This window comes from Triturus cristatus, chromosome 4_2 (genome assembly GCF_964204655.1).
Source record: "Triturus cristatus chromosome 4_2, aTriCri1.1, whole genome shotgun sequence".
Classification (NCBI taxonomy): Eukaryota; Metazoa; Chordata; class Amphibia; order Caudata; family Salamandridae; genus Triturus; species Triturus cristatus.
This window is the reverse complement of record NC_140586.1, coordinates 209,659,597-209,672,890: the sequence shown is the minus strand read 5'-3', so window position 1 is coordinate 209,672,890 and position 13,294 is coordinate 209,659,597. Positions and strand designations below refer to the sequence as shown.

General features: G+C 43.1%; 1 protein-coding gene across 1 annotated transcript in view; it reads right to left on the bottom strand.

Moving 5' to 3' along the window:
- MEI1 (meiotic double-stranded break formation protein 1) overlaps positions 1-13,294 on the bottom strand; it is a 2,222,673-nt gene that overhangs the window by 1,976,893 nt on the left and 232,486 nt on the right. The window lies entirely within an intron of this gene.

The following is a 13,294-nucleotide window of genomic DNA, read 5'->3' as shown; positions in this document are numbered from 1 at the left end:
GGCTATTAAGCGCCTCCTGGTGCTCAGCCGAAGTTGCAGGTAACAGGATCCTCTCCAAGAACCTCCCCAGCTCGAGATCCGAACAACGGACCTTGGACCGGTACAGCTGTGCATAATGGTCCACCATGACCTTGTGAATCTCTTTTTGCGTATACACCAGATCTCCCTGCCTTGTGCGTATCGCCGCAATCGGGGCACGGTTAGTATCTGGCCTCATCAGCCACGGGAGTAAGTGGCCCGTCCTGTCCGCTGTAGCGTGCGTGTGGACTGTGTGTGCTGCATAGTTATGGCAGAGCAGCCGCTCTAACAGCTCCGCTAGTTGCGTCCGAAGGTCCTCCAGGCGGCTCGTCTGTCTACCTTCCTCTTCTCCCCCTCCTTTCAAATTGCAGTAGTTGGGATTCGATTCGAGTAATAGCAGCCGACAGTTGCCTGCGCACATTCCAGGAGGCACCTAAGCAATGACCTCTGATTGTTGTTTTGAGGGCGTCCCATTCCACCAGCACGCTACTGGCCGTGCCTTCGTTAAGTTCGAAGTATGTCAGGATTGCCGTCCCTAGTGACGAGCGGAACTCGGGATCTTCCAACGCGTTAGGCTGTAGGCGCCATGTGGGGATAGGGGGCCTATCAGCTTCCCAGCTGATGCGGATCTGCAAGGGGTTATGATCGGAGTATGCACCAGGATATATCTACCTTCTAGTTCCACTACCGTGTCCATGCTAACGAATGGGATGCCTGCCCTCACCCATACGAGTGTGCCCCTAGCGTGTGCAGAGTACGCAGTGCCGTACACCTGGCCCCTCCAACGCCTGCGTAGTCGGTCTAGCTCCAACTGTGTTAAGTGTGTCTCCTGCAATAAGGCTATACCAACTGAATGTCTTTGAAGATAAGCAAATATGGAGTACCTCCGTGTGGGTGTGTGCATACCGCGTATGTTCCATGTGATTACATTAACGCTTGTCATCGCTAGGGTGTGTAATCTGCTGCGATGCCAGGGATGGGGCGCCGTTTCACAAGTACCGGGCGCGCCCGGATATATGTAAGCCGGACTGCAGTAACCAGAACAACTGAAGAAATAGAAAAAACAGAACGTACAGGGCGGACATCTCAAAGCTATCCGTCCAAACTATGTGCCTATGCATGTGGCAAAATAGGGAACTAGGTCAGTGTGTGGCCTTGTGGGGCGTGTGTTCAGTGAGCAATCCGTCATGACCAACCCCCTCATTTCCCAGGCATACGGTGCGCCACTCAGGAACCCGGTACCCCCTCTTGCAGAGGCTACAGCCCCTAAACGCCCACGTGGAGCAGTTACATGTGGGTAAGAGCCATCCCCTGAAGACACCCCAGTTGATTTGACCTAAGCGGGACAAAGCCCGAACCGCAGCCCACCAGGGAACCCACACAAAATCCCGCCAGTCCCCCTCCCACCCCCTCCACATCCCACACAATCCAATCCAGCCCTCAGTACACTACTTGCGTAAGGCAGACATCTCCAATGTTCGCATTATCGGGCTTCTCATCCAATGATATCATCCGCCGTCTGTGGAGTGACCACCGGCATACAAAGGTCTTCAGAAAATTCGATTGAGGGCGTCGACGCTCCACTGGACACCTCCGTACGTTGCGCAGAAGGCTCCCGATAGGTCCGACTGCTCGGAGTACCAAGAGTTGTGACCGCTTCCAGTACCTCTTGCCGCTCCTTTCTCATCATCTTTGGACTTGGGGCCACCGTTCTGGCCGCTGCCCTGCGGCGGGGCGACGCCTGCTTCTCCTGCCAGCTGCCTCTCCATTATCCGGTTCTGATGGTCTCTTCCCCGTCCAAAGACCGGACTCTTCCAGCCAGTCCCATGCCTCTGCAGGTGTGTCGAAAAAGTGCGCTTTACCCTTTGCTACCACTCGTAGCCGTGAGGGAAACAGCAGGGAGTAGGGCTCCAGCTCTCTAAGTTGACGCTTCACTATCGTATAATTGCTTCTACGGCGTTGTACCAGGGCAGTGTAATCAGGGAATAGCATGATGCGGCTGCCACCTACTGATAGTTCTTCAATTTTCCGAGTCTCTCACAGTACCGCGTCCCTGTCCTGGTAGTTGAGGAGTTTGAAAAGGAACGGACGCGGACTGGCTCCTGGCTGAGGCTTCTGGGCTGGCACTCGGTGGGCCCTTTCCATCGCGAACTGATTGGACAGTGTCCCCTTCGGGAGTAAGTCTCGCAGCCAGTTCTCTATATACTGTTCAGGGCGCCTACCCTCTTCGCCTTCCGGCAGCCCCACCACATGTTGTGGCAGCGCGAGCGCCCTTCCGCATCCTCCGCCCTATCTTCTAATGCATGTATCCACTGTTTTCAGGAGACGTTTGGGAACTCTGGGTGGTATGAAATTTGTGGATCCCCAAAGATTCCAGAACTTTCTTGAACAAATATGCAAGTAGAATGTGTACTTGTAGACAAAGTTTGAGGTTTGCAAGGGCTTCTGGGTTAGAAAACCTGATGAGAGCCAAGCAAGTCACCTCATCCTGGATTCCTTAGGTGTCGTATTTTAAAAAATGTACAGGTTTCATAGGTTTCCCTAGTTGCTGGCTGAGCTACGGCCCAAAATCCACAGCTACCGCCATTGCAAAAAAGGGTAAATTTTCAGTAGAAAAATAGGATTGTCCATGTTGTGTTTTGAGCCCTTTCCTCTCGCATGCACTATACCTACCCACACAAGCGATGTACCATATTCGTGGGAATACATGTGGAAACAAACATTTGTCATTACCAATTGGATTTCTCCACATTTGTACCTTCCCAATGTAAGCCAATGTGTAAGAAAGAAGAAACTTTGAAAAGTGCCTTCTAAATCACCTGCTAGCATAAATACCTACAAATTCCTAGATGTAAAAATAACCACTGCATCTAACCTCTGTATCTGGTGCCCACTTCAGAAATACATAGCTTTCCTTGATAGCCTTTTTTCACTGTACATATTTTACCACATACATTGCTATATACTCTGTACACAATGAAAAAACATTGTAAGGTGCAGCTCAGTTGCTTGCTCTGGACATCTCAGGTTCTTGGACAACCTACAAACCCTATATATCTTCGCAACCAGAAGGGTCTGGCGGATGTAATGGTATATGGCTTTTGTAATTCGCCCACCTTGACAAAATGTTATAGATAAAAAGGTTATCATAAGTGGCTGTTTATTCCTACCCATTTTCAATATTTCTTTATTTCAACAGTTAGGGCTTCAGTACAATGTCGATCAGGCTGCTGAAAGCCCATTGTTGGCGGTCTGACCACTGACAGCTCTTCGGTCCGACCATCGTATTGCGATACTGGCAATCGGACCACAACTGACGGACGCCTCCGCCAGGATCATGAATCCTGACGTGTGGCGGCGGGAAAAGCATACCAGAATGGTGGCGGTGCCAAGGCAGGCATCGCCGCCAGTATTACTATATCCCTTTCTGACAACCTTTACATGGTGGGCATCCTGCCATGTAAAGGTTGTCGGAAAGGGATCGAGGGGACCCCGAAACAGGGCCCCTGGGTATCGGAGCCTGGAGTAAAATGTGCAGGGGGGCACATGTAGTGCCTCCCCTACATTCGCACTGTCATGTGTGCACAGTGTGCCATGCACAACACAGTGCATGGCACACGTAAACTGATGTGCTGAAAGCGCTGCACGGTGGCAGCTTCTGCTGCAGCACTTTCCTATGGCCCTAGCATGCCCCCGACGTTGTACCATCCAGTTCCAACAGCCAGACCAGCGGTGCAACTGAAATTCGGCAATCGGACTGCCGCATGCTAGTCGGGTGGTCTACTGACTGACGCAATGGCTGTGGGCGGTCTGACCTCCCGACATCGTAATGAAGCCCTTAGTTTCTTTGGGAAAACCTTGATGGATCTACACATACGACCCCTTGCTGAATTTATAAGTCTGTCTACTTTTCAGAAGGCTATAGCTTTCCTGAATTGTGGGAAAAAGTTATGGAGGCCTAAACGCCAACTACCTCAAATAGGCTCATCACATGGAGGAAGCATTAGAAGTTAAGGGGTTAGTAGGGTCATCACATGGGGGAATCCTTAGCAGTTAAGGGGTTATAAAAAAAAACATAAATAAGACTCTGTAGCTGTACATGTTCATCCACATCCATGTTCTGAAAAAAAACAACAATGAAAAAGTTTAAAGTAAGTACATCGAACTGTTGCAGGGATTGGTACCTAGGTGTATAGGGACTGAGTCTTCCAACCACCTTAGTACCCACGAACCCAAGACTGACTATCTATAGTGTCTCACTTGCTCTCCTACTCACTCACAGAGAAGCAAATGATTAAAAACCCCAGAACACAACACTCCCAGATCTCTCAGGAATCGCAGTAACAAGACACACCCTTTCGCTCACTCTCTTGTACTTGTCCACAATAAGATTTGACAGAGACACAAAACAGTTTAAAATATTTATTTTAACTAATGTGCCCTAACATGCATTATACGTGCCACAACAAACAGAAAATGCATAGTACAAATATTGTCAGCATAGCAGTCAGTTCATAAATCATGAAGGGCAATTTCATCATAGAAGGACAATGGAGAAAAGACTATAGTGCCTAACCTCCCTCCCCTCACTAAGAAGTGTTATTATATAACAGATCTCTGGGCTTTGTCAGCAGACCCCATACCTTAGCCTATAGATGGTAGATCTACTTCATAGGTGCTCTTCTCCCTGGAAAGGTCCCTCTCCAAGTGTGTGTCATCTATTCTTGCACCCTACTAAAACCCAAGTACGTTGTCCAAACAGCTGCATCGTATGTTTTGTCTAAGGGCTAAGGATTGGCCAGAAGAAAATAACAATGGGCATTGTTGTTCGACCTCGTACATAATGTTCAGTCAAAATACCTGGAAATGCACAGAGTGAACACAGCGATGAGTTCGCATGCGAAAGCAGTCTTTCAAATTATTGCAAAAAATAAAGACGTGTAGTAACGTGTGCAAAGCAGCAGGTAAGCTGCAACGTGCTCATGCTAAGTTAGTGAAAAACGACAATGTCCCTATAGGCCACGTGACAGAAGTAATCCAAAGTCATTAGGAGCCATAAAAAAATATGAAAAATATCAATTAGTCAATCAATCATTCAGGGGCTTGTATAGTACAGCTACTCCCCGTGACGGTCTCAAGGCGCTGGGGGTAGCTCCTTAGGGTGCTGAGGTCATCTGAAGAGCCAAGTCTTGAGGTCCCTGCTGAATTGGAGCAGTGTGGAGTATTCTGGAGGTGGAGGGGGAAGGTCGTTCTGGAGCTTTTCTGGAAGTGGAGGAGGTCGTTCCAGGTCTTGGCTGCGAGGTAGGAGAAGAACTTTCCACCCGTTCTTGTCTTGTAGATGCGTGGCAAGGTGGCCAGAGAGAGGTCGGCTGATCGGAGGTTTCTATTGGTTGTTTAGGTGTGCTGGTCCGATGTTGTGCAGGGCCTTGAATGCATGCATGAGGAGCTTGAAAGTTATTCTTCTTTTGACGGGGAGCCAGTGGAGTTCGCGGAGGATCAGTCTGGCTGCGGCGTTCTGGACGGTCTGGAGCTTGCAAAGGAGTTTTTGTTCATTCCGTCATAGAGGACGTTGCTGTAGACTAGTCTGCTAGTGATGAGAGCATGTGTGACTGTTTTTCTGCATTCGGAGGGGATGCACCTGAATGTTTTGCTGAGTATGCAGAGGGAGTGAAGTAGGCCGAGGATACCGCGTTGATCTGGTGGTTCATAGTGAGCGATGAGTCGACTATGAGTCTGAGGTTTCCTGCATGGTCTGTCGGGGTGGGGGGTTTCCGAGGGCGGGGGCCACCACGAGTCATCCCATGCAGAGGGGGTAGCCAAGGATGAGTACTTCTATTTTCTCAGAGTTCAGTTTCAGGCAGCTGTCCTTCATCCAGGTGGTGACGGCTTTAATACCTTCTTGGAAGGTGTGCCTGGTGATGTTGGGTTCCTTTGTCGAGGGAGAGGATGAGCTGGGTGTCATCAGCATAGGAGACAATGTTGAGCCCGCGGTTTCTGACGATGGAAGCGATCGGGGCGATGTGGATGTTGAAGAGGGTGGGTCGGAGGGAGGGTGCCTGGGGTACTCCATATCTTGTCTTTGTTGGTTCTGAGAGGTAGGGCGGGAGTCTGACTCTCTAAGTTCTGCCCATCAGAAATGATTGTATTCAGTCAAAGGCCTTTTCTCGGATGCCGGCGTTGTGAAGTCTGGTGGCTAGGGTGCGATGGGAGACGGTGTCGAAGGCAGCTGAGAGGTCCAGGAGGATAAAGCACAACACTAATACATAACTTGACACAAACTACAACAAAATAAGCTTCGAAAACAAAACTGCAACTATACGTCATACTAACTATATCTACTCACAACCCCGACCCCCAAAACCATAAAGAAAAAACATAACAAAGGTCTTATATCTGTTGACTAGCAGCAGGTAACTGCGACTCGCGCCACAAAATCGGACTAAAAACAACAGGAATAGTCTATAAAATACGATTAGCCGATAAACAAATGGCCACTGAATGGAAACAAAAAAAACAATCTTTCTATACAAAACATTCAAACTTAAACCTAACAATTGTTTAGAAATGTATAAAAAATATCTTAAAATGTTGTAAAAACATTCTAAAATATATTAAAACGCATTAACAAAATATAAATGATTACGTAAAGTATAATGTAAATAGCACTATAAAAATATTAAATATTAAAATATAGTATTATTTATAATAAACTAAAAAAAAGTACATAAATCCTGTAAAATGTGAAAAATAATTGTCAATTCACCACACAAGAAAGGTATGGCAGGAAATTCAGTCAGTCAGTCAGTCAGGCCTAACATAACATCCTACAGGAGTATCTTCAGATATTTGCTGACTAATCAAATTATGGTGTGTTCCATCATAGGTGCTCCCTCTCATTCGGGTAGGTAGATACCACCTGAATGGGCTCAACCAGAAGAAAATCAGCTCAATCCAGCACACCAGAGGAGAGACTACATAGGTGTGGAAAGAAGGCACTGTAGCCTTGACTCAAGTGTAACTACAGGGAAATACCAACTCCCTCTTAGCCAATGAGGTTGGCTCAAGAACTAAATAGGGCTCTGTAAAGTTGCGGTGACAGGTAGGAAAGCATCATGCCTCCTTGTTAGATAAACACCTTTAAGATAACAAGTAAGTAGGCAGGGTGTCTTTAGCCCTGAAGAAAGTGAAGTGACCCATATGGACAGATTGTTTTCAGTTGAAACACGTAGGCAACATAATATATAGATGGCGAAACCATTGTATTTCATGACACATCCATACTTAATTTTTTTAACAGTAACATGGGGAACCGTTAAATAAAGAAACATACATGTTTAACCATAGTTAGTCATTTTTAACTAGAACTCTGCACTTATCCAGAGGAAAATCTCAGCACGAGCTCCCAGTTTTTGTTTTGGATGAGCCCATTCAGGTGGTATTCACCTACTTCATGAGAGGACATACCTATGATGACGCATGCCGTCATATGATGAAAGAGGTACCTTCTCTAGTATCCAAAGACACTCCTGTAGGAGGTTCCGTTAGACCTCAAATAGAAGATTTGTTTGTGATGAGGAGAACGTGAGAAGGCTGAAAGAAATCTCTCTTGTTCTTTATTGGTGTGAACGAAAATATTTATGTACCATTTTTCAAAAACATTTTACAATATAAGTTTGTTAAAATGTTTAAAAAATACAATTGTTATTTGTGAAAAAAGGTGTAACGAATTTAGGGTCACAATAATAAAGAAAACTATAAAATTTTACATTTTAAAAAGTATATATGTGTTTAAATAAATGTAAACATATACATTACACCTGCATGGGAGCAGAAATAGCAGTCTTCCAAGCACAGGGTTGCCCACAAAAGCATATGAAAATTTGGCCACGATGAGCCAACTACAGGGGCATAGATCTTCCCCTTCTTCCCTCGCAAACCCCTGAAGCAACGGTTTCTACGGGATGTTAATGGCCATATTATATGATATTGTGTCTTCCTTTTTTCAACATGTATGCGTATCTAAAAATGCTTGCCAATGTGGGTGGAGTGGAACAGTCTGTGTAAAGTTTTGTTTTTTACGTTTGTTGTATATACAAAATGTACCCATATACAAATGGCTCATGTCGGGCTACTGCCTGCGAGGTACCTAAAAAATCCAATAAAAACGGTTAAAAAAAAAAAACATATAGATTAAATGAAATATGAAAGCATTTAATCATATAAACAACATGACGGCATTCACAGTAAAAAAAAAATAAAGAAAATAATAATGTTTTAGGGTAAAATGTTGAATGCTAAAAAATGTACATCTAATATTCACACCCTAACATATCAGGGTAAGGTGTTGGACACTAAAGGGGTCACGTTAACTATTCCAACTCCAATCTCAATCAATTACGGAAAGGTGCTGGACACTAAAGGGATCTCATTTAACATTCCCACTCCATTCAAAATCTTTCTGGGGAAGATGTAGAACACTAAAAGGATCAAATTTACTATTCCCACTCTAGTCGGAACCATTTTGGGGAACATATTAGACACTAAAGGGGTCAGATTAACTATTCTCACTCCAACCTAAATTAATTTGGAGAGGTTAGACACTAAAGATATTATATTTTCATATATAACTATCACTTATAACAAATATCATATTATCAAAAACATATTAAACTAATTTTATAGTCACATTTTGCATGAAACAAAAAAAAAATACATCACTACATATATATACTTATAGATTATATTATAATAATGAAATTATTAAATCATCTAAATTAACACACATTAAAAAAAACAGGAACATATCAAACTAAATATATACTAAACTATTTCCAACATAAAAAATTATAGTAAAAACAATATTTTGTTGTTTAATAAAAGCGAATAATATACCTTAACAGAAAACTCAATTTTAAAAAGATTTTAAAATAAAAATACAATGTATTATCAATAGCACATAAATACCAGAAATATGTTTTCAAAACAAAACATTATGATAAAACAAAACAATATTTTAATTATTTTAAAACACATGTAACCATTTTTCTAAAATGAAACATACTAATTTTATAAATGATTTAAAAGGATAATCAAATGAATTCTAGTTCTACAATAACAAACAAAATGACAATTTTCTTAAAAATGAATGAACCAGAAATTACAATTAATGTATTTGACATAATTAATTAACATCAATGCAATCCTTAAACCATATAAACACAAAAAACATACAGTTTAATAAATGTAATACAAATCAACCACAAAACAAAAGCTACAGTAGAATCAAAAGAAATTAAATATTTACAATACAAATTATTAACATTTTACAAATAATTTATATTTACAATTTAGCACAAAATATATTAAACATTAATATAACAAAATTAACATAATTATTTCAATAATTTATAACCAAATCAATGAAAACAATATTTAAAAACTAATTCTGAAAATTCATTCTCATACAATTCAAAATATAAACTTTTAGATTATAAATGAAACAAATATTATAACAAATATTATTTTTTGTCTTAAAATATTCACATAAAAATAAAATGACAACAAATATATTCTGAAAACCTTCCCACCTTTTCCTCCTATTAATCCAAATTCCCGCTGCTAAAATGGAAAACAAAAATGTCAATACAATATTCAAACAAATGTTTTAAAACTACAAACATGTCTTTTTACAATAAAACAAAACACAAAAATGTTAGATTAATAATTGACATAAAACAATAAACAAAATACCAAAATAACAAATTCATCTTAACAATATTTTGTACATTTCTGCTAACAATATTTTTTACAATTATATTAAAAACATCACTTGAAACCATATTTTGTACATCACAATATTTATGCAACAATATTTTTGTTTCATAATATTGTTTATTTAATATTTTGTTCAAACACTGTAAAGATAATATTACTGAACCTGTTAATGCTGCTGAATGTGTCAGTGCTGTTGTGTTAGCTAATATGAAAAATGGTCAACTCAGATTGTGTACCAATTTGTGCTCACTTAATAAGAACATTGTAGTTAATTGTCAACCTTTACCAAAAATTCAGGAACTACTTACTACCTTGGGTGGAGCTAAAATCTTAAGTAATATTGATCTGAAGGTGGAAATTGCATTAGAAAAACTGTTGCAACTTTTTGCCACATTCATTACTCATTTCAGTGTTTTTAAGTATATGAGACTTACTTTCGGCCTAGCTTTAGCAGCTACTGTTTTTCAACAGCTTATGTATCATCTTTTTAAGGATGTTCCTGCAATCCAGACCTTTCAGGACGACATGCCGGTATTTTCCAAAACGGATCACCGCTACTTTGCAGTTGGATTCAGGACTTACAGGATGTCAACTTGTGGGCAATTGTTTACTACTTGCTATTTACTAAACTTACCTGTTCCCCTTACCAGATGTGAGCCTGCATTTCTGGCACTGGGCAATGCTCAGAACATTCTGCCAGACAGTTGCTATATTGGTTCCATAACATGCCATGATGCCACATTCTAGGCCTCTTTACTCTATGTTCTAATTTTACTAAAGTGTTATTGTTTTTGACATGTCTGCAAACTGCTTTTGTCTTTGTTTCAGTTAATATGTAATGATAGTACATGGTACACTTACACATTGATGTTTAAAATGGATTCAAGATTGAACATTCTGCCAGACAGTGCCTGTTAGACCCAGGATCCCTGGTTGGCTGAGGGAGGTACCTTAGGCCAAGTGGTGATTCGCGTTCCAACATCAGGGAAAGGAAGGTCACCTTTTTATATAGCCCCGCTCACCCCCTCGGTAGCATGTCACGAGCAGCCAGGCTTATTTTCAAGGTAAATGTGTAAAGTATTTGCAACCGCATTCACAATCATCCAATGATGACACACAAATAGACTCCACACGAGTTTTATAAAAACGAGTATAAACTTTATGTAAAAAGATATACAATAAGACCACACGATATAAATCCAACATATGAGGTTGTGTAATATTTCTCCTGGCCGGTTGTTAGGCCAGCCTGCCCTTGTAAGTTCTGGCGGTATCACTGAGCACTTCTAAACATTCTAATGTACTCCTATTATCATATCATACAGTTCGTAATGTTAGAATCAGGCACTTTTGCAATGTAAAAATACTGTAATGCATAACTAAGCACTCAGACACTCTGCAATGAAAAGAATGCAATTTGTAACGCATAAATCAAGCACTTTGCAAGGTAAAATAATGCAATGCATAATACAACCACCAGGTATGTTGTGCAAAAATAAGGCAATGGGTAATACACTAATTAGGTAATTCGTTATGCAGGAACAATGCAATGCGCAATACGCTAATCAGGTAGTTCATTATGCAGAAACAATGCAATGAGTCATACGACAATCAGGTAGTTCGTTATGCAGGAATAATGCAATGCGTAATACGACAGTTAGGTACTCCGTTCTCAGAAAGGGAATAATGCGTAATACACTCAGGCCCCGATCACCGGGCCTTAGGCGGTCTCTCCACCTCTCCTCCTGACTTGCAGTCAGCCTCTCAACAGTTGCCCCAAACACTGTAAGATGTAATCCAAAAGTGCACTCTGGCCCCTGTACTGCCAATCCCTTGGCAATACGGGCTGTGATACGAGCCGAAGCAGAGACTCGCGCTGCCAACACGAGAGGCCGAGAGCATCTCCCTCCGCGCCCCACCCCAGGATTCAACACACGTTACCTGGGGGGCGTGAACCCACTCTCCTCTCTTCGTCCAGCGGCTGGGCCTCCAATGCAGCTTTGTGAATTGGCAACGGCAGCTCGGGCCGGCACCACAGCTCCTCTGGGACTGCCGGTCTGGGCCGCTTCAGTTACGAAGATCTCAGTTAGCCACAAAGCACACGCACACAGAGTCGCCGAGTCTTCCTTACGCTTCGGGTGCACGATCCCTGGGCACTCCACACACAGGTCTCAGGCTGCACTAAGATCACGCCCACAGCGCCGCTGAGATTCACTTTACTCCGATGCACACGATAACAAGGCGAATCCACACGAAGGTCTCACGGTGCCCAACGCACCCGCACACAGTGTCGATGAGACTCATTTGGATTACGGTGCATACGACAACAAGGCAAATCCTCACGAAGGTCTCACGGTGCAGAAAGTAACCGAACACAGCGTCGATGAGACTCACTTGGATTCCGGTGCACACAACAAGGCAAATCCTCACGAAGGTCTCACGGTGCATAACGCAATCGCACACAGCGTCGATGAGACTCACTTGGATTCCGGTGCACACGATCACTGGACAATCCTCACAAAAGGGTACAGGCTGTACAAAGCACATGCACACTGTGTCGCTGATCCTTGCTTGGACTCCAGGTGCCCACGATCACAGGGCACACCTTACGAGGGTCTCAGGCTGCAACAAGCACGCATACAGTGCAGCTGAGACTCTCATGGAAACTTTTATGTTCCTGTGTTTCCGAACAGGGAGCCAGCTCACCTCGGGCCCTTGGGGATAAGTTGCTTCAGGACACAGCAAAGTCCTTCAAGCAGGGGGACACAGCACACAGCAAAGTCCCTTTAGCCTTTCCTTGGTTAAATCTGCAAACTGCAGGCCAGCCCCAGAACACACAGCAAGGGTCAGTCCTATCCTTCAGTCTCTTCAGTTGTTTCTTCCTTGGCAAAGGACCTCTTGACCACGAAGTAGCTCTAGTCATGTTCACACTTAATCAAGCCATTCTCCAAAGTTCAGAGGCTACAGCTCTCATAGTTATACCCCTCAATGGCTTTGAAGTTTTTGTGTTTCAGGGGGCACTGACCCCTGTTCAAACCATTTCTGGGTGCCCTTCCTGCCAGTGGCACCTTTCTTCCTTTGATTAGCAGGGGTCTGGATCACTCAGCAGGAGATGGGACAATTGTTTTATAGCAGCAACCCAGGCCTCTTCACCTCTTGGGGCTTCTCCTCCCCCTACACTCCAGATGCAGGTCAGTCTGTTGCTGTCTCACCTCCTCCCCTGGGTAAAGACATTCCCCCGATCCTATCGCTTTCAAATCTAAACAGTCAATCCACAGCCAGGCAGAGACACACAGAAATGTCAGAGAACAAAAACTCAGCCACTTCTAAAAGAGTGGTTTCTAAACACACAATGCGAAAACCACCTACATAAAAAGATGTGTTATTACACTGTGAGTTCAGGCATACTAAACTTCACCTTTCCATCTTAAGCTTTTAGGAAGATAGGCTGGAAAACATATTACACAGTCTTCCCATGCTGTCCTATGGGCAAGATGGCCTT